The sequence below is a fragment of the Malus sylvestris genome, chromosome 6, assembly GCF_916048215.2.
Source record: "Malus sylvestris chromosome 6, drMalSylv7.2, whole genome shotgun sequence".
In the NCBI taxonomy this organism is placed as follows: Eukaryota; Viridiplantae; Streptophyta; class Magnoliopsida; order Rosales; family Rosaceae; genus Malus; species Malus sylvestris.
Genome location: NC_062265.1, coordinates 6,686,896 through 6,711,290, shown reverse-complemented (window position 1 = coordinate 6,711,290; position 24,395 = coordinate 6,686,896). Strand labels below are relative to the sequence as shown.

Genomic DNA, 24,395 nt, shown 5'->3' with positions numbered 1-24,395 from the left:
AAGTTGATAAGCATGAGAGTGCTTTGAACACTCTTTCGTGGCCTTCCACCGTGGTAGGCTCCGATCGTTTGTGACTCGTACACCGATTTCACCCTATCATGGGGGAGTACAAAGTGCGTGCTTACACTCAGGAGGAGTTCTATATGCATACATGATGTTGTGAAGGTAGGCAACGAGAATGATCAACATCATATCATTGTGAGGTTGTTCTTGAACCCCTACTCGAACTTGCATGGTGGGAATGACTTAACTAAGTGCAATGGAGCCAACATCATATCATTGTGAGGTGGGCTTGGTAATGATGAGTCTTCCATACCCTACTAAGAGTTTCCTCCAAAACTCTCGAATTCCGATGAGGGATATGGAATTTACCAAAAATAGTGGGTGGTGCTATTTGATTTAAAGACCCGTATCAAATGGCTTAAAATCAATCAATTTATATTCGTTATGTATTTATTTACCAATATATTTGCAAACGCTATCCAAAACTTGACAAAGAAAAAGCCGAAAGCTTTAGTTTCTGGACTTGGTACCACAATCCCATAGATTGTCTTAAATGAATTGTATATTTACCTAAGTAGTCTCATCCTCACAATCTTCCTCATAATTCTTCAATTACAAATTGTTGTATGAAGAAGTAAGAGTTGCTTTGAACAACTCTTAGTTAACGCAAACATTAGTGGTTGTTTCTTTGTTACATGAACAAGGAACTTGAGAAGTAAGCACAAGGGCATGTACACTTTATGTGCCATGATTTTTCACTTACAAATTGTTATATGAAGAAATGAGAGTTGCCTTGAACAACTTCTGAAAGTTTGTAATTATGTTTAGAACATAATGGTTGGTTGACAAAAATAGTCCATCAACATGGACTTATGATGATTTTGAATCATTGAGTGTTGAAGTGTTAAAACCACTTCACGAGATGAAAACTAGGCAAGGACTTCACTTTTGTGTCCCTATCCAAATGGTTCACTAAGTTTATTGTAAACTATATGGTGAACAATAACCACACTCTCCAAATTGTTTGATGTGTATAACACAATTGAAATAAGTTTCAAGAGAGATAGTGGGAGTTTAGGGACCATGACTATTGTAGTCAAAGGAGAAGTCAAATGAAGAAGGCGAAATAACTCCAAGGGAACAAACTTTCTTTATGAAAGGATGGACATTGGAAGGGGTATTTGCAAGAAATGTCTTGCAAGTGTCAAGAACACACCTTTCGAAGGTGTTGTAAATTGTTTTTGAATAGTTCAAAACAGTTGGTTTTTCTACTTGAATGCTTGATTCCGTATTAGTAACTATGTTTTACAATCGTTGTAAAAGTGTGGCTAATAAGAAGTAGAAGATTAATGAGAGAAGAGAAAGTACTTCACATTCGGAACGTGAATCAAATGTAGATCTATGCGAAAGCAGGTAGTACTTGCTTCCTCATATGAACTACCAAAGAAAATGAAAAACAAAGATTGTCTTTACATTCCAATTGAATAAAGGAACTTAATTCCGTATGAGAAATGGATAAATGTTTTGTTTGACAAAACATTGTTCTTTATTAATGAATGATTAGATTATTGTAATCTAATTGATTATCTCTATAGTAGAGATGATATGGTAGTGTTAATTGTTTAAAATATAACAATGCTTAAAACCCAAAAGGTTGCAAGGTAGTGACTAATCCCAACTGAGTTGTGATACCTCTAAAACATAAATTACGAGTTGGTCATAGATGGATGCTTTGGATCATTAGATCCGGATCCAATGCCTTCTTGTTAAAATTGTATAGAGGCAAAATGTTTGAATCTTTATTCTTTTGGAAATGAGGAAAGAATCACAAAGTTGTTGAGGTTAATTCACTTAGATGTTAGTGGCACTTGTCCACAACATAATACTACTCATGTTGTATGACATTCACCGAAGATCGTTCTCGGTTGGACTATCGTTTATTTTGAATAAACACAAGTCCGAATACTTTGCAAAAGGTTTCAAAGAATTCAAGAATGTAAGTTGATGAGTAAGATGTGTAAAGTATTTACCTCCTTAGATTTGATCCAAGGAAAGGTAACACTTTGGAACAGTTTCCTTGAAAGATATCAAGGAAAGAAGCATCATAAGATAATGGATTTCTCCATTAGGAGAACAACGAACTTGAATAAGATTTAGTTTGTTGGATGTTATCAATTACCCATATATAGGATATATACTTCTAAGACAATATGATTGTCAATTAGAAGATCTTCCAAAATTTTCATGACTCCATAGGATGTAGTTGGAAAGAAAGATAAGTCTTAATCGTGTTAAGATTTGGGGTTGTGTGCTAATAAGCAATATTTGTTTGAGAATTATCTTGCGGATATCGTTAAATTAACCTTTGGATGTCACTTCTATAAACCAACTAACAAATGTTGTTTTGTTGGGTAGTTCATTGTAATCCTACAATATGATTTGCCTAAGCGCAAATGAACGAGAGATAGAACTCAAAGAATGGGTTCTTTGAGAGACAAGATGATAATCAACAAATATAACAACCTAGTTCCTACACCACAAGCTCCAAGGTAGTCGAGAAGGATTTATAAACTGTCTCAGTTGAATGGTTTGAACTTTATGACTATGTCATAGAGTTACACCTCTTAATTCGAAAGAAACAAGAATGAAAATCCTTATGACTACATTGAGTGTATATACGACATATACTCAAGGAAATGGTAAAGTACCATTTGACCCGAAATAATGAAACCTTCATAGCTAATTGGTAGCTTAAGGTGACTACAATCAAAGAGAATGGTTGACTTGGAAGAAACCATCTTTGACATAGTCTTGGTTTCAATTAATTCAAAGATTGCTAGCTACAACTAAATGGTGATTCAATGTTTGGACATAATATGGGTTTCCGAAACCATTATTAAGATAGTCTTGATAATATATGTCTAAAACTATGAATCACAAGACATGTAAGTTGTAGAACCATCCATCATGAATCTTAACAAGCTAGTGGGAGCTATAAGCGTCTTATGAGAGAAAGATCAAATTGTTTGATTTCTCATAAAGATGTAAATGAATCTTTTGTTTACTAGGTTTACAAAAGATTAGTGGGAGTTAATCATGTTCCTAAATTTGAATATATATATATATATATATATATATATATATATATATATGTACATATATGATATATTAATTTTGGAAATGAAAAGAATACTTCTTCGTTAAAGTTATGACTTTAAACATTCTATAACGATATAATGTATATGGGAGACATAGTCTATAAACATGGGATGGAAATCTATAATGATAGATTTTAGGATATAATTGGATTATATCAAGCCCTAATGATAGACAAAAGATGCTAGGAAGTTTCTCATATGATGATAAACTTCAATTAGAAAAACAACTCTAGTAAGACTAGGAGGTAGCTCTTCTCAAAGGGAATGTACCCTTTGACTCCCAAAGAAATAATGCGTAAATAGAATCCTTTATGTATACGCAAAAAGGCGATTTATGTATTTCATATTGTATGAAAAACGTTGATATGAGTTGTACCAAGATCGGTACAAGACGATATCAATGCAAGCCCAGGATCAGAACCATGGCAACTGTCAAGTGAATCCTTAAGTATTTGAGAAATAATAAAGGATGGATTCCTCAAGTATGAGGAAGAATTAGAGTAACGTAATGGAAGTGTAAATGTATTAGATTATGAATCTAATCCATCATTGGATGTTTCTTCATTATGAATGAAGAGATAATCAGATATCTCTTTATTATGACTAAAGAGATATTTGGATGGAAACATTAAAAGTAATGACTTTACTGTGTTCCATTGTGAATGCAAAATATATTGCCATATAGAAGCTTACAACAATGTTGTTTGGATGAGAAAGTTCATTCATGAACTCTCTATTCGGTTCTAACCAGAAAGTGTCTTTAGTGTACCGACACTACGACACTAATGGGGCGATAGCTCAAGCCAGGGAATCAAGGTCTCATCATGATCCGAACTCAAATGAGAGACTAAACCACATGATTAAGAATCATGTATAATGGTGACGTCGTTATTCTCAAGGTTGCTTCTATAGATAACATATAGATATCCATTGTCTAGGCCTACTACTCAGCCATTTTTGAAATGACTACAGAAGAGGTATCATCATTGATCACCAAGCTGATTGGCTCTAGTGCAAGTGGGAGATTGTTGGAAATGTGCCCTAAAATCAATCATATGATGATACTTTACGGACATTTCACATGTTAAACTAATATAGTTTAATATCAAGGGCAAAGATTATTGTTTTAAGCCGTCTCATATAAATGTTATATGCTTAAACGATAAGTCCAAGGAATATGTAATTTAAAGAAGTTAGATTCATGAGACCATTCTCTTTCGTATACATATCCTAAACATTCCTGATCATAGGATTGCCAATTGGGCATTGACAGTTCATTAAAATCAGTACGTGCTGTGTCTTCTCTCAGGGAGAGTGACTGGTCTCGAGTTATTGGTGTGATTGACACCAAGACAAGCATGTAGGTGCTTAATAGAGAATGAGTCAACTGAACACGATCAACGAGGAGTTCTCATACTCATGTCACATGAGAACTCATGGTTGGGATAATGCAAAGTAGTCATTTGACCTGAGGCATCATAGTTGTCTTGTGGTTAGGTCTCTTGTGGTTAGGTCTCTGATCTTTGACTATGTCAAAGTCACTCCGTCAGAGGGTGTCCATGACATAGTTGGGGTTAAGCCACTTAGCTATGGAGGCAAGTGAATGCACAACAAGGGATCTCTAACCTTCAAGCTGTTTGAGGGAGAATACTCCATGATATGATTAAGAATCTCTGGCCAGAGTATAAATAAGATTTAGGAAGTCGTTCCAAATCACATTCAAGGTAATCATATAAGTAAGAGAATCACATTGGATAGTAGACATGAATAAACTATCAAACCAAACAATGTGGTCAAGAGTATTGTATTAGAGAAAGACCGTATTACATTGTAATCCTAAACTGAATAGGTTCTCCACCTCTTCTGATTAGCTTGGGTAACCGTGACATACTGCTAGGTGTCACTCATGGTTTGTGGAGCCCTAAACGTGTATAATCACTAAAGAGAGAATTGAAAGTAAGTTTCAATTCACAATCAATTTGAAAGAGTTCTAATCGCCCACTACCTCACTAAAAAGAACCTAATGGATCGTACACCGTGTAAGGTAGAGATTGAATAAACAATAGAGATGAGTAAGGAAAATTAAATGGTTTAATTGTTTATGACAAGAATTAATTAATATGTTAATTAACCAAACGAATAAGTTCGTTTTAAACCTTGAGTTAGTTTTGGGCCTTAAAGCCCAAATTGGGCTTCGAATCGTCAAGCCTATTAGCTTAAGTTGTATGACAACTTAACAAACAAAATTCAAGAAGCCCAAAATAGCCCAAAGGCTTGGGAAAACCGGCCATATAGAGAGGGGTAGTGAACTTTGCTTAATTGCAAGTTTGCCACTCCATTGTGAGGTGGTATAAAGGAAACTTTATAGCCATTTCATCCTTAGGGTTTCTTTTAAAGAAAAGATGAGAACACAAGCTCCATTTTTCTCTCTAAGAGGCCGGCCACCCTAGAGGATTTTAGCTAGCAATCTTACTTCCTCTAGGTCACTCATCTCTTCTTCAAGTCCTACCTTGGTGTGGAGACTTAGAGGTTCTCAACTTTGGGAACTTGGAGAATCCTTTCAACCATTCTCATCCAAGAAATCCATGGAGCTAAGAAGCAAGAATGAAGGCCCTCTCCTTGGGTGATTAGCCTTTGCTTATGCAAAGAGGAATCAACAAAGGTATAAAGTTTCTTAACTCACTTTGTTTGAGTTGAGTCTTGGTTCACCCTTCTACTAGGCTTTGAATTTCATGGGTAATGTTTTGTTTTTGAGTGCATATAAGCATGATTCCGCCTTTAATTGTTAATTGCATGCCATAGATGTTGCTCAAATGAACATGTTTTTCACAAAATTTCCTTCAATTCTCAGATTCCCAACCCCCATTCATTGGCAGAATAAATATCAGAAATTCTAGTCATAACCATTGGCAAAATAAATATCCACATCAAACCACAGTCCTCATGGCCTAAAATAAATTCTAGATTATCAAACCACATTTACCATTGGTTAGATAAATACTAACATAATAATCACAATCATTGGTAAACCATTTACCATCATTGACTATACGCAGCCGTTACCATGATTCTTCCTCAAGATTTCTAGCCACGATCACTGGCGATACCAATGTCATAAATTTTTTGCCATACTCATCATTGGCAAAACAATATCATAAATTCCAGCCGTAACCATTGTTGGCCAAATAAATATCAGAATTTCAAGCCATAATCATTAGAATTGGCAAATTAAATATATAAAATTCCAACCAAAATCATTGGAATTTCCAATCACACTTACTGGGTAATGGAAAGAAATTTAGAACCAAATGCGCAATACCATTTCATTGAACGAAATCAAAACCTCATCTATGATTTCCTTCATATCCGCAAATAAACTAAATTACCCATGGTAAATTCTAAAAGCCTTTTAATTCTTTCTTTTAATTGTTTCTCTTGTAAATTACTTCTAAGTGCAGCCACAAATCAAATAAATTAGCGACTCACACTTCCAGAGCACTATTCACATTTCATCAACCAAAGAAGAAAATTTATATGTATAACGACTCTATTGGCCATCGAAATTAAACCTTATTAATCACATAGCCACGAGAATACGTGCTCGTCATCAGTTTTGTTCACAATATCAAGTCCAGCAATGACAACTCATAACTATGGCAACCAAACCAATCAAATTTGTAATTATAAACTTTTCCCATTAATTCTTTTCATCAAACGTAAAACTCAACTAGGAAAACATTTATATTAAATGAATTCAAAATCTTGTTCCATAATTTTATTCATGTCCACCAATAATAAATGAAAAAAAAAAAACTTCATGGTTATTTCACCATGCCAAGTATAATGGACAAACCATAACCACAATTTTTAATTTCATTCCCATTCGATAAATCATCATGACTTTAATAAATACTAAAATTCTCAACCGCAATTATCATTTATCAAAAGATTTTAAAATTTCTAGTCATACTTATCATTGTCAAAACAATGATTTCACAACCATTTTCTTTTTATCTCAATCAGTGACTAGTAGGCTGGAAAAGATTATAATATACCTAGCCAATACACATCACACATTTTTATCACTTTAATAATTCATTCTCATAGCCCACACATGGAGCTTCTCCCTGAATACATTGGGTCTTTGTGCCCACTCATCCATTTCTTCACATTTCAAGGGTCATTTCGCCCAATTCATCGTTCATGGGCCACTTTGCCCAATCACACATCCTCGGGCTCCTTTTGCCCATATAACACATCCTCCCATTCCACGGGCGATCACACCCAAATCGACATCGACGGGCCTTTTTCGCCCAATTCAACACTTTCCCAATGGCACAGGTATAGTACGACCTTTTCATCTACTCGTCACAATTTCACTATCAACTTAACTTCCAAAATTTTCATAATGCATAATATCAACTCCATTCAAGATTAATTTGAGACTTGAATCAATATTCAAATAAATTCCTTCACATTCAAATAAGCCCAATTCACTTCATAGGGATTCACAATATAGGCATTTCACATAACTTCCTCATTATTCAAAGAACTTAGAGAATAACGCAACATCAATGCAAATCATAATTCCCACTAACAGAATTTCATAATCACCATGGAAATTGCACTACAGTAACAATGCAAATCATATATATACATCATATGAATGCCACTTTATTCACAAAAATTTATGAAATAATGCAACCACAATGCATATCATAATTCACACCAACAAGAACTCGCGAATATTGCATATTGTAGAGCATGATCATTCGCTCTGATACCATTTGTAACGCCCTGCCCTGAAAATTTACTTTTTCGGGAAATAATTTCAGTGATGGGCCAAAATAAACTCTTATTTATATTACTACCATTAAACACCATTCTTTATTTAAAATCCCTTAATTGCTCACAAAATCTACAACCAAAATTTACTTACCAAAGACATAAGATTTAATTTCATCTTATTATTCAAATTTCTTTCCTTAAATCAACTACTTAACCAAATACAATTCTCGATTATTTAACCTTGTTTATTTTATGGTTGCATCTAACCTCTCGTTAGACTGCCTAAGTACCATTCGAAGGGATCAAGTCATTCGTAGTTCACAATTTCTTTTAAATTCATTTCTGAAAATATTCTATTAACCAAAATATCCAACATTCATGTTAATAATCGAAACACATCAAATGGATACTAAACATGTAATTGGAATATCAAAATTTTCATAAAAAAGCAACATCAGCTCATTGTCCACGCGTCACCACATGCACCATCACAGGTAGCGGTTTCTGGTGAACGAAAACCTCAAATTCTGACCAACACTAAAAATTACCAAATTTTATAGATAAGTAGATCTCAATGAGAGGGAACAACTTTCATGCCTCAACTGAAGTCCAATTCGATCGGGAAACACCTCATACCACCCTTAAACCGCCAGAAATCCTTGATTTTGGGTGTTCTTGATTTGATTCCAAAACAGTTCCGATACCCTAATCAATGCATGGGCTTTGTTCCTGAGGTTGAGGGGAGGCTATTGGTGGTGGTGATCGATGGAGTTAACTTCAAATTTTGGTGAATCGAAGCCAAACCCGTCGCATCCCACTCGTACGGTTTCTCTTGAAATCCACCCAATTTCATCAATTTTTCAGGTGAAAATGGGAAAGGGAACAATTGGGTTTGAGGTAAGGATCATTTTGGTACCAGTCCCATTGTTAACGTTGGTCGAAATCGGAAAATCTGGCTGGGTCGGGTCGACAGGTCATAGAGATTCGGTTCTCTCTTTCTTCTCCCTCATTTCCCCTCCTTTCTTTGTTTTCTTATTGGGCAGCCCCAATCCCTCCCCTATCTCATTTCTCTTCTTCCCATTTCATCTTAGCCACCCACATGGCACTCCTTTTTTTCTAGATTTTCTGGAGCCTTCCACAATAAATGGCAAAATGACTATTTCACAAACAATTTTCGCCTACACGCTCGTGGTATCGTCCTATATCCAATTATATAAAAAAATATGATAAAATATATGAGGATAAATACGTCCTTGTATTATTTCGTGAAGTCAACTAGGGGAACTTTCGTCTTTTCCACTTAACGATAAATTTTACTACGTAATTTATAATAATTTCTGGAAACAAAACTTTAAAAGTTCTAAATTCAATTTTTCACATCCATAAATCGATTTATTTTTTATTTTCTCCACATATTCATAATTATGAATATCTAATTCATATATTCAAATTTTCAGAGTATTACAATACTTATTGCAATGGTAATAATCACATTGTTGAAACTTGTTTTTGGCTTAATGGTTTCCCACCAGGGCATAAATGGCATGGCTAAAGAGCCACCGCAATTTGAGGGTGCCAACTGCTCATTCCAAAGCCGTAAAAATGGTCTTCGTCAACAGTCATCCAGCAACAATGTCTAAGGCTCAGTCGATCAAACTCATCACCTATAGTCCATAGTGCCACATCTTACTCTTGAACAATGTAAAAAAAGCATGGACAATGTCGGTAAGGAGGAAGCTTCAATGCTCCAAGCAAACTTTGTAGGTCTGAATTCTCCCTTTAGCTCACACACCAAATTATCAGATGCCTGGATTATAGATAGTCATGCTACGGATCACATCACCCACTCCCCACATCATTTAAGCACCAATTCACATATTTCTCTTCCACCAGTAGGGTTACCCATGGGGGAAAAAGCACAAATCACGTCACTAGGCACTATTCACTATATAGAAATTTTACGCCTTAAAGATGTTTTATGTGTCCCTTCATTCAATGTGAATCTTTTATCTGTTCCTCATCTTACCGAAGCACTAAATTGTTGTGTTTGTTTTTTCCATCATTTTGTTATATACAAGACTTACACATGAAGAAGATGATTGGATTGGGTAGAAGGCATAGAAACCTTTACGATTTCGATCTAACCCACCTTGCTTCCTAGTTCCATTCTACCTTAACCTTCTATGTTGCAATCAAACACAACCTTTGGCACCTTTGATTAGGACACCCATCCGATGCCAAACTCCGTTTATTATCTAAGCAATTTTCCCATATTCATCTTTCTACGCATGTTTGTGACTTTTGTCCATTGGTAAAACAAACTATATTGCCTTTTCCTTCTAGTTCAATAACGAGCATTGCACTTTTCGATTTAATTCATTGTGACATATGGGGTCCGCATAAAATTACATCTCATTCTGGTGCTAAATATTTTCTCACAATTGTTGATGATTACTCACACACTACATGGGTCTACTTGATGAGATTGAAATCGGAGACACAACATCTACTAAAAATTTTCTTTTCTTTTGTCTCCACGCAATTTAACAAGCAAATCAAAGCCATCCTTGTAGATAATGGGGGGAATTCGATTCCATGTAACATTGCTTTGCAAACCATGGGGTTCTTTACCAACACACTTGCACTTATACACCCCAACAAAATGGGGTTGTTGAAAGAAAACACCGTCATTTCTTGAAATGGACCGCGCCTTTCATTTCCATGCAAATCTTCCCTTAAATTTTGGGGGGAGTGTGTCCTCACCGCAGCCTACTTAATTAACCACTTGCCAAATTCGGTTCTTGATGGGAAAACCCCATATGAACTGCTTTTTAATCAACCACCCACATATACCCATCTCCGCATTTTTGGTTATGTTATGCCACCAATCTTCAACCCAACACCAAATTTGATCAACGAGCTCGTAAATCTGTTTTTGTTGGGTACCTTTTCGGGCAAAAAGCATACTATCTATATGATATTGAAGCTCAAAATTTTTTTACTAATAGAGATGTGGTATTTCATGAAAACCTTTTTTTGTTCACCTCTCCAAATTCCACTACGACACCTTTCCTTCTTAACCTTCACCAATTAGGCTCATTCACCCAAAATCCATCAGCTCACCAATTCCACCATCTATTAGCCTAGACTTCACTGACCCACATTCCACCGCTTCACCTATAAGCCCACACAAACCCACTGTGGGCCTTAACCAACAACAAATTTCTTCACCACCAAATAGCCCATTTCCATCCCCACTAGATGACCTGTCGTCTGATCATCCACATATTCTTTTGCCATCATCATCAGAACCCCCAAATTAATCTCCTATGCACGTCACTACTGAAAACCCAAACCTAACCACCATTACTCCAAATTTTGATCCTAACAATGACACTACTATCTCCCTTCCTAAGCCACCCTCCATTACCTCACTCCCTTCTTTTCTTCCACTCAGAAGATCCAGTTGCATTCCAAAACCTTCTGTCCTTCTTCAAGACTACCACTACAATGTCGCCGTGTTTTCTACTTTAGGAGAATCGCCTTCTTCCTCTACACCAGGTAAGGGTACTAGATATCTTATTTCTCATTGTATTTCTTATCATAATTTATCTTTTTCTCACCAGTCATTTGTTGCCACCATTTCTAAAATTATTGAGCCTACTACCTATGCTTAGGCTTCCACTGACCTTCTTTGGTGTGCAGCCATGGCTAAAGAAATTCAGGCCCATGAGCAAAATAAAACTTGGAAACTTACCTCTTTATCTGTAAGAAAGAAGCCCATTGGATGTAAATGGGTGTACAAAGTGAAATACAATTCCGATGGGACGGTTGAACAGTATAAGGCTCGTCTTGTGGCTAAAGGCTACACTCAGAAGGAAGGACTCGATTATACGGAGACCTTATCTCCCATTGCCAAACTCATTACTTTCAGATGTTTACTGGCTATTGTAGCTACCTGTAATTGGTCCCTACACCAACTTAACGTTCAAAATGCCTTTCTTCACGGTGACTTGGATGAGGAGGTTTATATGACACTTAATCCCGGATTCAGCCGACAGGGGGCGAACATGGTATGTTGGCTTCAAAAGTCACTATATGGTTTGAAGCAGGCATCTCACAATTGATTTGCAAAATTGACCATTGCTCTCAGCGAAGTTGGTTTTGTACAATATTTGGCGGATTACTCCTTATTCACAAGGTCCTGAAACAAATCTTTCACTGCCATTTTGATATATGTTGATGATATTGTTATTACAGGGGATGAATTGTAAGCTATCCAAGCACTAAAAGATTTTCTCAACCGTCACTTTCGTATTAAGGACTTGGGACCTCTGAAATTCTTCTTGGGAATCGAAGTTGCTAGGTCAAAGAAAGGCATATTTGTTTCTCAACAAAAGAATGCTCTTGAGGTAATTGGTGATGTTGGATTATTAGGAGCTTGACCTTCACCTTTTCCCATGGAGCAAACATTGAGACTCATACCAGATGAAGGAAAACTTCTACGAGACCCCGCTAGATACCTTCGGCTAGTGGGTCAACTCATATATCCTACGGTCACACGACTTGACATCATATTCGCTATGCACATACTAAGCCGATTCATACAACAACCACACCAGCCACACCTGGAAGCAGCTTTGCGTGTTCTATGATATATCAAATCATCCCTAGGACAAGGTTTGTTTTGTCCCACCACTAGACACTCAGCAACAGGGTATTGTACATTCCTTGGAAACTCATTAATTTCATGGAAAGCAAAGAAGTAGAACACTGTGGTGTGTTCATCTGCCGAAGCAAAATATTGGGCCATGGCAGATACTTGTTGTGAACTCAAATGGCTTCAATATGCCCTTAACGATTTAGGTGTTGAGCATCCAGGATCAGCTAAATTATATTGTGACAACCAATCAACATTACACATCGCCAATAATCTTGTTTTTCACGAACGGACAAAGCACATAGAATTGGATTGTCATCTTGTACGGCAACATCTTAATATTGGATTGGTTTCCACTGCTTATACGTCGACAAGTTCACAATTGGTAGACTTGTTTACAAATCCCGTGGGAAAGGTTACTTTGCACAAACTACTTGACAAGTTGGGAGTGTACGATATCCATTCTCCAACTTGGGGGGGGGGGGGTGTGTCGAGATACTTTCTTATTTGGTTTGATGCTATTCATTGTAATTGATATTGTGATTATCTCTATCAAAGATTGCATAGCTATAGTTTAGGGACCATATTTGGTTAATAGCAGATTTCTAGGATATTTGACATTGTATTCTCATTACTAAGTCCTCCTTATAAGGAGATTTGTACTATTCTGTAAATTATCCAATATACTACAATTCACACCAAATTTCTCATCTCCCTCTTTGGTTTTGGTTTTGCCAAAGGATGAGCTGCCATGTCCATCGAGGAATGTAAATCAAGGTTAGGCATAACTTAACTCTGCTTACCTTTCTTTTAGTGCCCTTGTGGCTAGATTAGTGATGCTTCGGTATTGCAGGAGTCGTAAGGGAGCTTGCTCTGTAATGTTGCATTGTGTTCATTTATTTATCCTCATAGGCGATTTTTGTGAGAATCTCAGTTGAAAAGAAAAAAAAAAACATATGCTTTATGAAATTTATATACTCGTTAGCACAATGCAATTTTATTTGTATGTATCCAATCCTCTCCAATGTGCACACTTGTGTTTATGATTTCATAACTTTCTACTATATTTTAATACATAATGTTTTCCTTTCTAATTTTAGAAAGTTATGAAATGTCCATGAAATAAGTAAACACAAGAAACAAGGTGTTTGAGTCATTTCGTGTTGCAAACAAAATTGAATTTCACGCGCTATGAACGTGCTATTGAGATTTCATATAGAAATGGCAAAACACAAATCTTAGTTACCAAGTAATAATTATGCTTAAAGCCTAAAAGCATTTGGGGAAAGCATCCATACAAGGAATGCGTGTGTGTTCCGTGTTCATGTTGACCTCAACCTCAACCAAAAAGAAATAAATAATGTGAAAGAAATAAATAACGTGGTGATGTTATACAAATGAGTAGTATTGGTTGTGATTTAGCACTATTTTTAAGAAATCGGTACGATATTCATTAATTGGATAAATACGTCCAAATTGATGAGGATATGGTGCATACAAAGGACCTCGATAAAAACCTTGCAGGGATTTCAACCCAGTCTAAGGGAAAAAGAGTGTCCCGTACCAAATAAATTAAGAGTTACTATTCTCAAAGAGAAGGTCCAAAATTACATCACGAGGTTTTTCAAGAATAGGATATATGCAATTCAAACTCATCCGTGCTAGCCTATGCACGACTTATTCGTTTCACATTCACTGAATTTAATCCTCCACTGGGGCAACGATTTAATCATTGTTCTGGTGTCATGTAATATATTTCTAAATGGCAAAAAATCATCCTGACCATCATGTTTGAGGGCTTCTATGACAAGCAGCGCATTACCCTTAAAAATAATGGCTTGTAGGTGTTAGTGGGGAAGATATGGCATCATGCCTAGTCGACAAGGCTGCCACAAATGCACCCCTATTGTCCTCGATCACCACCCCAACCCCACCGACGCCCCTTTTCTTATCCCATGCCGCATCAAAATAACATGTAAACCACCCATCGTCCGGCATCTTCCATTTTTGTGAAACTTTGGTGCTTCGTTTTTCCTTTTTTCCATGCCACTGTTGGAATTCCTTTAGTCAACTAATTGCCCTGACATTTAATTCCGTTGGTTCAAGCACCTTTCCTTGCCACAAAAATGAGTTCCATTCTTTCTACATATTCGAGGAGAAGATCGAAACTATCTCTTGACAACTCACCTGCAAGTCTTGCCATCCAATCCATTATACGCTCCTGTGTGATCGTCAGACTACGGATCCCTAATGGGCTTGACAACCAAATCGATGCCCCTCGCAGACAGTTTCTCAATAAGTGTACTAAGGTTTCCGTTTCTCCATCACAAAACATGCACATTTCATCCATGGTGATTTTCTTCTTTCTTAAATTATCCTGAGTTGGTACTTATCTAGCAAATCCGCCAAACACAAATCTTCACTTTCTCCGGCAGCCGAGCCCTCCACAAAGCTTTCCATAAGAATTTAACCTCTATGGAAATTGAGGAGCCGCCACTTTCTTGTCCACTTACCTCACCCACGAATCTTGCTAAGTGATAGGCACTTTTCGTTGTGAATTTCCCATTTGGTTAAGCATTCCAAATCAAGCGAACCGGTGGTTGCAACATACTAAGGGGTATGCTTTGAATCGAAAGAGCTTCTTCTTCCAAAATAAGTCGTGTATAAGATCAAATTCCACCTAACTCCCCCCTTCACTGAAATCAATTTATTCACCGTATCCAATTGATTCATTCCCACGGGATAGGATTCAGCACTTCGAAGAAATTTTTCCTTGGTAACCAACTATAACCCCACACTTTAATGGTCGCACCATCCCCCACTCTCCAACTAGCTCCCGCTCTAATTATTTTACGAGCTTTTGCTCTGCTTCTCCAACAATATGACGAGTTCTTCTTCATCGAAGCCAAAAGGAAATCCGTTTGCAGATAATAATTCACTACTAGAATTATGCTTATAGGACACCGCTTGTTGCACACTATTTGCAATTGGTGGCCATATATATAAAGCACTCACTCTTACTATTTTGTGGTGCATTTTGATGCGAAAATTAACTTAACACACAAATTTAACTCTCTTTTGACAATTGTAGTATAAGTATAAGTAGGGATCGTTCTGGACCGGGATTAGGAGGTCTTGCTAATAACCTCTAAACTGACTCAAAAACATAAAACTAAACTTAAAAACACTTAACAAGACTCACAAGGCTTAAACTAGACACTAGGAATGACTTTTACTTGAATCAAAAAACTTAAAAACATAAACTAAAACAGATTTGAAACATTTTGAAACAAGAAACTAAAAGGGGGGTTTTGATTTGGATGAAGTTGTAACAAACAAACAAGTATGAAAAAACTAGACAGATTGTAAAATGAATGTGAGAAATAAGATGATGGATGGGATAGCTAGAGGTTTTTTCTCCACACATGACATGTATGCAAATAACTCGATTTCCAGTTACTACTTCATTGAATTATGAACGACAATGCCTCAAATTAACTGTGACATCACTAGTTAACCCTCAGATTTTCCTTGTTTTATTGGATTGGATGACATCATTCGACAACCCAAAACATTCTTCAAAAGTTCCCTACATGACATCATAATAGAGATACAATCAAAGATCATTACGTTTAATGAAAATCATAAGCATTGACAAAGCACTTGCAACTACGACATCATGTCACTCATGCTAGAATTAAACTTAACGCGATCGTTTATAAGCAACCTCTACTACTTATGAATATAAGTTTGTAACGATTATATGAAACTTTCTTATATTCTAGCATCGGATTTATGCGTGCCAATTAAGTGTCGACCCTTAATCAACAAATACAAATAAGTTATAAATCAAATAGTTAAGCCCATTGCATTCACGATTCAAGAGTTCATAACTGGAATTTATCAAATCATATTACACACATAATCATGGCTTTGAAATCACCCCTAGCTAAGAGGGGTTTAGCCACTCATATTCACAACAAAACGAAAGAAAATGAATTTAAACATTGGAAACAAAAGAAAGAAAACACCTAAATGCTCCAATGATCCCAGTTGGACAACAAGCACGTCCAAGCACTTTCCTTCCCTTCCTTTGCTATGGCACAAGGTGTTGGTGAGTGTTTGAAGGTCTGTTTGTATGGAGGAATGGATGTAAAGATGAATGGATGTGTTTGGATGAAGGTTGTATTGAAATGGGGATGAATGATCCAGCAAAACTAAACTATATGGCTGCCACACACACTTCCTTTTATAGAGGAAGTGCACGGCAAGGAGGGGAAAATGGTGGTGTGTGCAATGATTCAAGGGTGAAAATGAAGTAATGATGCAAAGCATGGGGGGTAAAATGGAGTGGTGTTGCAGCAATAAGTGCATGGAGTGGTGTTAAAATGATTCAAAAGGTGAAAGTGAAGTAATGATGCAAAGCATGGAGGGTAAAATGGAGTGGTGTTGCAACTATGAATGCAAGTGGGGAACATGAATGATTGTGCACATGGCAGAGAAAGGAAATGGAGGTGGAATGGTGCTGAAATGAGTCAAAGGTGCAGGTTGAGTCATGATGCACGGCATGAGATTCCAAAGGTGGTGGATGGTGCATCAATGAGTGCATGTAGTGGAGGTAAAAGTTGTATGAAATCTGATGGGTGAAGGGGACAAGGAATGTGCAGCAATTGAGTGCAATGATTCAATGTTTTGGTGCATGAAATCAGAAATAATGAAGGAGACAAGGGTGGTGCATGGCAAGAAGGGATAATGAGTGTAATGGTGCATGAAATGAGTGCAAGAAATCTGGTGCATGAAGGGGACAAGGGTGATTATGCATGGCATGGGTGGAAAGGTGAGTAAGTGGTGAATCAATGAGTGCAAGAAGGTGAAAGGATATTGTGCACATGGTAGACAAAGGAAAGGAAGTGGAATGGTGCAGCAAATGAGTGCAAAAAGGGAACATAGATGAATGTGCAGGGCATGGGTGATAAAATGGAGTGATTTATGGCAGAAAATAGGAAAGGAATGGCTCCCTTGCACAGCAAGGAATAGAAATGGTGAAGGATGGTATGGCTTGGACTTTTAGGGTAGGTTTAGGACTTGTAGAATATGTAATGAAATGTCCCAAAGTATTTAGGAACCCTTCGTGTGACTAAATCTTTGGTAATTTAGGATTAGGAAAGGTAACGACAAGATAAGGCAAGTTTGACTAGTCTTTCCTCATTCTTAATGGTTTCCTTGTCTTCCTTGGTCCTCAATTTATTTTCTTCCTTTCCTTGGCACATTCCTAGCTTCTTTAGATCTTTAATTTCGTCCAACCACTTTGCTCCATGCATGTGATATCCATTCCATGCCCAAAACTGCTCCAAAAGGCACCAAAATGCACTTCTTTGCCTATTTAACCCTTTGTACCTACAACCACACGAAAATGGCTTGAAATACTAAATCAACTAAGAAATAACAACATAAATGCAAAAGAACAAGCTAACTAAGTCACATAAATATGCTTCTATCACCTTTAGAGCGGGATGCCGATGATATTGGTGGCCTTCAAAATTGAGACAACAAATTGGTGTATGTTAAATAACTTTATTTTATTTTTTATTTTGTAGGCACCGAAGTGGTGCCAGTTATTTTTTTTTTTTGGATACCCACCGAAATGAGTGAGAAAAGTCATGGAGTGGAGTCCATATTATAAGAATTTCTTGTGGTTTTAAAGGTGCATGAAACTAATATGGTTATCTTTTCTTTCCCCTTTCACAAATGTCTCTCCCCTCTCTCCCCTCCACTCTCTCTCCTCCTTCCCCATTCACTTTCTCTACTTCCCGCATCCTTTCTCTCCCTTTTTCTTACAGGCAACAAACCGTCAAATTATACCTCCATAATCCTCTTCCTATCCTTTTTCCAATCCCCAAGTTAGTTTCTACAAATTTGTAGCCAAATTTCTTCAATTTCATATCTAAGAAACGTATGATTTTGTTCGGGTTTTTTGTGTTTTTCAGGTATGGGAGCGGCGTACTTGATGGCCAAAAGCGGATTAGCAGTGGCGTCGATGAGTGTGATGAGGTCGGAGATGGTGATGAAGTCGATCGAGCCAGTGGTTATGGCGGGATTGTTGGGTATTTTTGCATTTTCAAACTCGATTTTACACTGCTTTAGTTTTTAGTTTTTAAAGTTTGATAGTTTTGGTCCTTGAACATCACTGAAAATATGTTTCGATATCATATCTCTTGGAAAGGATTTGACCTTACTCTTGTATTCATTGGCATCTGCTGAAGCTGATGACGTCAAGAGCATAGAGAAAGGTTACCACTAGTTGTTGAAAGCTTAGATTTCAGAGGCCTTTATTTATTCAATGATGGGTTTTGCCATGTTCTATTGTTTGGTAGAGTTCTTTCACACTTTTATTAGATGTTGCTTCACACTGAGTTGATTAGATTCGAAATGCTTGTGCTCTAAGATTATCCCCGCTGACCTCTCTTTTACAAAACATTTAAGCCGATTAGATGCCTCATCTGTAGAGTGGTTGGACATTATTTACCTTGAAAAAAAAAAGTAACGGAGCATTATTTTGAATTCAGCCATAGGAGCATCCACTGCTCTAGAATCGAGGATTTTTTTATGATTCGGTACTTCATCATCACATGATGGATTAACCAAAGGAGATGTAATGTAGTCATATAATCTTGAGTCGCTGTCGTCTTCATGTTAGGAAGAAACACGCGTAAATGTTTTGTATGTGAAATATTTTTTTCTTTTTAACTTGTTAGCAGTTTCCCTGCTCTTTTGAAATGGATTTGGCCTTATTCTTGCTAAGGGTGTTGAAATCATATCTCTTCAATTGTTTCTTAATTTAATTTTTTACTTAATTTTTAATGGGTTAAACATCTAACGATGAGAACGATGAGAATTGAATTTTTGAGTATATGAAACATGGTCGTAGAGAAAATTGTAGTAAATTCAAATTCATTATTGTTATTTTCCTTTGTTTTCACAGGTTCCTGACCTCATGATTAGCCTCTCTTCTCAGGTATTGATTTATCTTCAATTTAGTAAACTGTGATGCTTTAATTAGAGATTGTTTTGGCTGAACAATTTTTGTGTGCATGCTATAAAAACTGTATCAATTGGCAGCAATGGCTTTTCGACACATCTATATGTATCTAATGATTGCCTGCCTGAAAGGATGATTATACGTTGAAATCATTACATTGTTTTTTCTTGAATTTATAATGTTGATTTCTTGTTTGAGTTTCAGCATGTGATGGACCTATCAAGAAGAGAAGCCGTGGTGCACCTCATTGGTAAGGAATTTCGACTTCGCAGAATTAAGACCTACTAAATACAAAGCTATTTGTTTAATTCGGTCTCAGTTGTAGTTTGGTGTTGTGAACTCTTTTTGTACATTTGCAGGTTGAATGAAGGTGGACGCTAAAAGAGACGAGTCTTCCACATATGTTGTAATGCTTGCTTCAGATGTTCCACAAAGATGTAAGCTCTTGGTTTGTTTTCAATATATTGTTCTTAGTTCATCGTGTTTTATTTTTACCATGTTCTATAAAAGATTTATTTTTCAATTCAGAAAAAATTGCGGGACTTTCAAGAAGGGAATGTGGTTAAAAGAGCTTCATTGCATGGCGAACTTAGGTCTGACGCTTGCAACCTGCAGTGGGATGATGGAATTTTGAAGAAGGCTTAGTTGTAACTTGCAAGTTATGTAGGATTTGTTGTGAATATCTGAAATTCAGTAAGTGAAAAGTTAACTATGATCATTTTTGTGAATTTTACTTGATGTATATACTAGAAATGCCATAGGGAAGGCATAGAACCAATTGGGTGGATTTTGTTAGTTATCAGTTTCCTATTGGTGGATGTGCATAGGTATATAGGTGTTATAAAATGTAACGTCATCACCCTTGGGTACTTGGTTGTGTTGGACAACATCGTTGAATGTAATATGTTTTCTTATGTAACACAAACCTTGTTATTGATAAATCTATTGGATATAAAGTGTGGTTGGTTGGAAATGTGAATCCTTTTGCAAATTTAAATTTCATGTGAATTTTATACTAAGAAGCTGAGTTTTCATATAGTACAGAGCTATTACTAAAATGCATGTAATACAATTCGAACCTACTGGCCATTTGGAATGCTGTAGATTCACACCAAGTTTGGTGTCTATATCTTAAAAGCCATTGATCCTAATATAGACACAGGATTGGTGTGTGTATGAGTATGAAAGGCACCAAAGTCTCAAATCTAGCCACTAATAAGAGGGACAATGAGATATTTTGAATTTTAAAAATAATTATAAAATATAAAAATGTTGTACTGTTCACATACACACCAATGCAATATTGGTAGCCATTGTTACAATAGAGTCCTCTACGTAGGACATGTTCTCTAGTTTAGTGGTTGCTTGGTGGCCATTGAGGTTTGCCACCAATGTGAGTGTCCACACTTGACAATAGACACCAATAAAAAGGGTGGCTTTTAGCCAAATTTCTAGTAATGATTAGCCTTGAAAATTAGGGACGCCAAAAAGATCGTTGGTGTATTAACCACCACCCTTGTTTTGCAAGCAAAGCAAGATTGAAGCCAAGACCACCCTCTTCTTTCAGCTTACACAAATTTTTCTAGCGAAACCAATGTATCCATCACATTCCTTGTTCTTTACCCCACCAAAATTGTGCTACCATTTGATTTAACTCATCACATAATGTTTTTAATAATAGAAAGGTTTGCATTTTGTACGTAGGAACGGTTTGGGCAACACTTTTTATAAGATCTCTTTTCCGGTAATACTCAGGAGTCTTTCTTTCCACCCATTTAGCCCTGGTTTGGTACTGAGGTGATTTTGAAAAAAATGGTTATCAAAAAAAGCTGGGAGCTTTTTTATGTTTGGTAAACATTCAGCTTCAACTTTTTTTTCACAGTTTTGGGTAAAAAAAAGTCAAAAACACAAAGCTACAAAACCCAGCTTTGAAAAATCATTTTTTTTTCACATCTGTTTTACATAAAAGTTTATCAAACATTATAATACTGCTCTTCTTTTTTTTCAAAAGCACTTTTACAAAAAAGTTTACCAAACACTCTGCTGCTTTATTTCACAGCTACTTATTCTCACAGCATAGTAGAAGCAGTTTTGTTTTCAAAGCACAGCAATACCAAACCAGCTCTTAGTTTCTTCGAGAGTCTGTCTTTGATGTAAACGAATTTATTCTTCTTCGATCTTCCACAAACACCGGCATGCCAAGATAAAGATCATGGAAAGGAACCAGAGGCATATTCACACAATCTACCAATAACTGGCCATCATACTTGGTTAAGTTACTGCCGAACGCTACACAACTCTTCGAATAATTAATAGCTTGCCCTGAGACATCTTCATAGATTTTCAGTAATTGCTTTACCTATAAGCATTCTTGTATTGGACTCCGAGCAAAAATGAAACTATCATCCGCAAACAATAAATGGTTCACGGCGGGGCATCTTTGCATACTTTCATCCCCTAATTCAGTTCTGATTTTCCCAAACATCAACTAGGGTCGAAAGCCCCTCCGCACATAAAACATATAGAAATAGAGAAATGGATTTCTTTACCTAATATCCCGTTTTGGAAAAACATATCCCACCAACTTACCATTTAATTTAAAGGAATATGAAACATTTAGGCATATATACCATCACCAAATTAATCCACCTTTCCGCGAAGCCCAATTTCTCCATTATTTTCTAAAGAAAATTTCACTCAATACGTTTTCTTATAATATAGTGGGCAATTTCCGAAGCTACCAAACTATTATCCGAAATCAATCTTCCAGGCATAAAAGCACTCTGATTTGACAAAATGATCTCTGGAAGCACCCGTTTGAGTCTATTGGTTAGAACTTTTGAGCAAATTTTGTAAATTACATTGCACAAACTGATTGGACGCAACTGTGCCATCTCCGTTGGGTCTTTGTTCTTCGGGACAAGGGTAACGTGGGTCTAAATGATCTACTTCAACTTTCTTCCTGTCGAGAGAAGTGTTCAGACTCCGGTACATACATCCTGACCAAAAATATGCCAATATTTTTGGTAGAAGTCTGGAGACATTCCATTCGAACCGGGAGCTTTTGTTGGATGCATATGAAAGAGCCCACATTTAATTTGCTCATCCTCAAACGGCTTCATAAGATCCGCATTCATACTTTTGGTTGCCTTCGGTTGGATGTACTGTAAAATTTCATCGGCATTTGTTAAACCCTTCAGAGTCAAACAATTTCATAAAATAGCTCACCACTATCTCCTCCATGCCTGCTTTATCCTTGTTGGAACCCTCATTTGTCCCACATCGGACATATGGAGAAGAGAATAGCAGTTTAAATAGAAATACTTCTCTCTAACTAACACCGAGGTCTTTGTGATAAAACCCCACACCTAAGGATTGTGCAGGTGGTTAAGTGGGGACAGTATCAGTGTTGTTGAAGTGGGCCCTCAGCCCGTCGACCTGAAAGGTGAGCCCCCACTGGCTCCACGTGGTTGCCGATGTGGATTTTCACGTGTGACCCATAAATAGGGTCTCACGTACGGGGGAGTGTTGGAACCCCCTATTTGTCCCACATCGACTAGGGGAAGGAAAGCAAAGCAATTTAAATAGAATTAACCCACTCTAACTAACATCAAGGCCTTTTGTGATAAAACCCCACACCTGAGGATTGTGCAGGTGGTTAAGTGGGGACAATATCGATGTTATTGGATTGGGCCCTCGGCCCATCAACCTGAAAATTTTCACCTGGTATCAGAGCCAAGGGACAGGCCCGTACTGCCATGTGATTGGGTGGGTCCCCTTTGGCCTCGTGCAATGTCCACGTAGGCCAAAGATGCCACATGATTGGGTGGGTCCTTATTTGGCCCCGCACGATGGGTGAGCCCCCACTAGCTCCATGTGGTTGCCGATGTGGATTTCCACTTGTGACCCATAAAATGAGGTCTCACGTGCAGGGGAGTGTTGGAACCCTTATTTGTCCCACATCGGACAGAGAGAGAAGAGAAGAGCAGTTTAAATAGAAATACCCCTCTCTAACTAATACTGAGGCCTTTTGTGATAAAACCTCACACCTGAGGATTGTGCAGGTGGTTAAGTGGGGACAGTATCGGTGTTGTTGGAGTGGGCCATCGGCCTGTCGACCTGAAAAATTCCACAATCCTCTTGCCAAACCCCTTGATTATCAAATAATCCCATTAAGGAATTAGCACGCCTTCTTCGATTTGCTTTTTGGTGGAAAAATTTTGTATTTTGATCACCGAGACTTAAATGTGCAATCAAAGAGTGTAATTTATTATAAAGTTCATACCTTTGTGTCATCGAAGTCATTTAGCACTATTATTTAGTAATATTTTTCTTCATTTGTAACTAAGTCTTGGATTTGAAAACTCGCATGTCTAAGTTTACCCGTGGGTGGAACTTACTCACAAGTCTATGGTAACTTCACAAGTTTTTGTGGATTGAACCCGTGGGTTGAGTTCTTGGGCTGAACTCAAGCTAACACGAAATCGATTAAACTCGAACCTAACCCAAGTTAGTTTCTATTTATTATAGTGATTTAACCCATTTTCGTGTATTTGTAGCTCCAAATGGCAAAAGTGGCAAGAAAAGACAATTTGGAGCATTTTAGAGCAGTTTTGGGCTTGGAATGGACAACATATGAATGGAGCATAATGGATGGACGTTTTTGAATATCAAAAGAGGCTAGGAATGTGCTAAAGAGTTGAAGAAATTAATTCAAGACATAGAAGATAAGGAATCAACTAAAAGG

At 37.0% G+C, this 24,395-nt stretch overlaps 1 pseudogene; it reads left to right on the top strand.

The window, feature by feature from the left end:
• Window positions 1-18,360: 18,360 nt before the first annotated feature.
• LOC126627118 (uncharacterized) lies at window positions 18,361-20,410 on the top strand (annotated as a pseudogene).
• The last annotated feature ends 3,985 nt before the right edge of the window (window positions 20,411-24,395 follow it).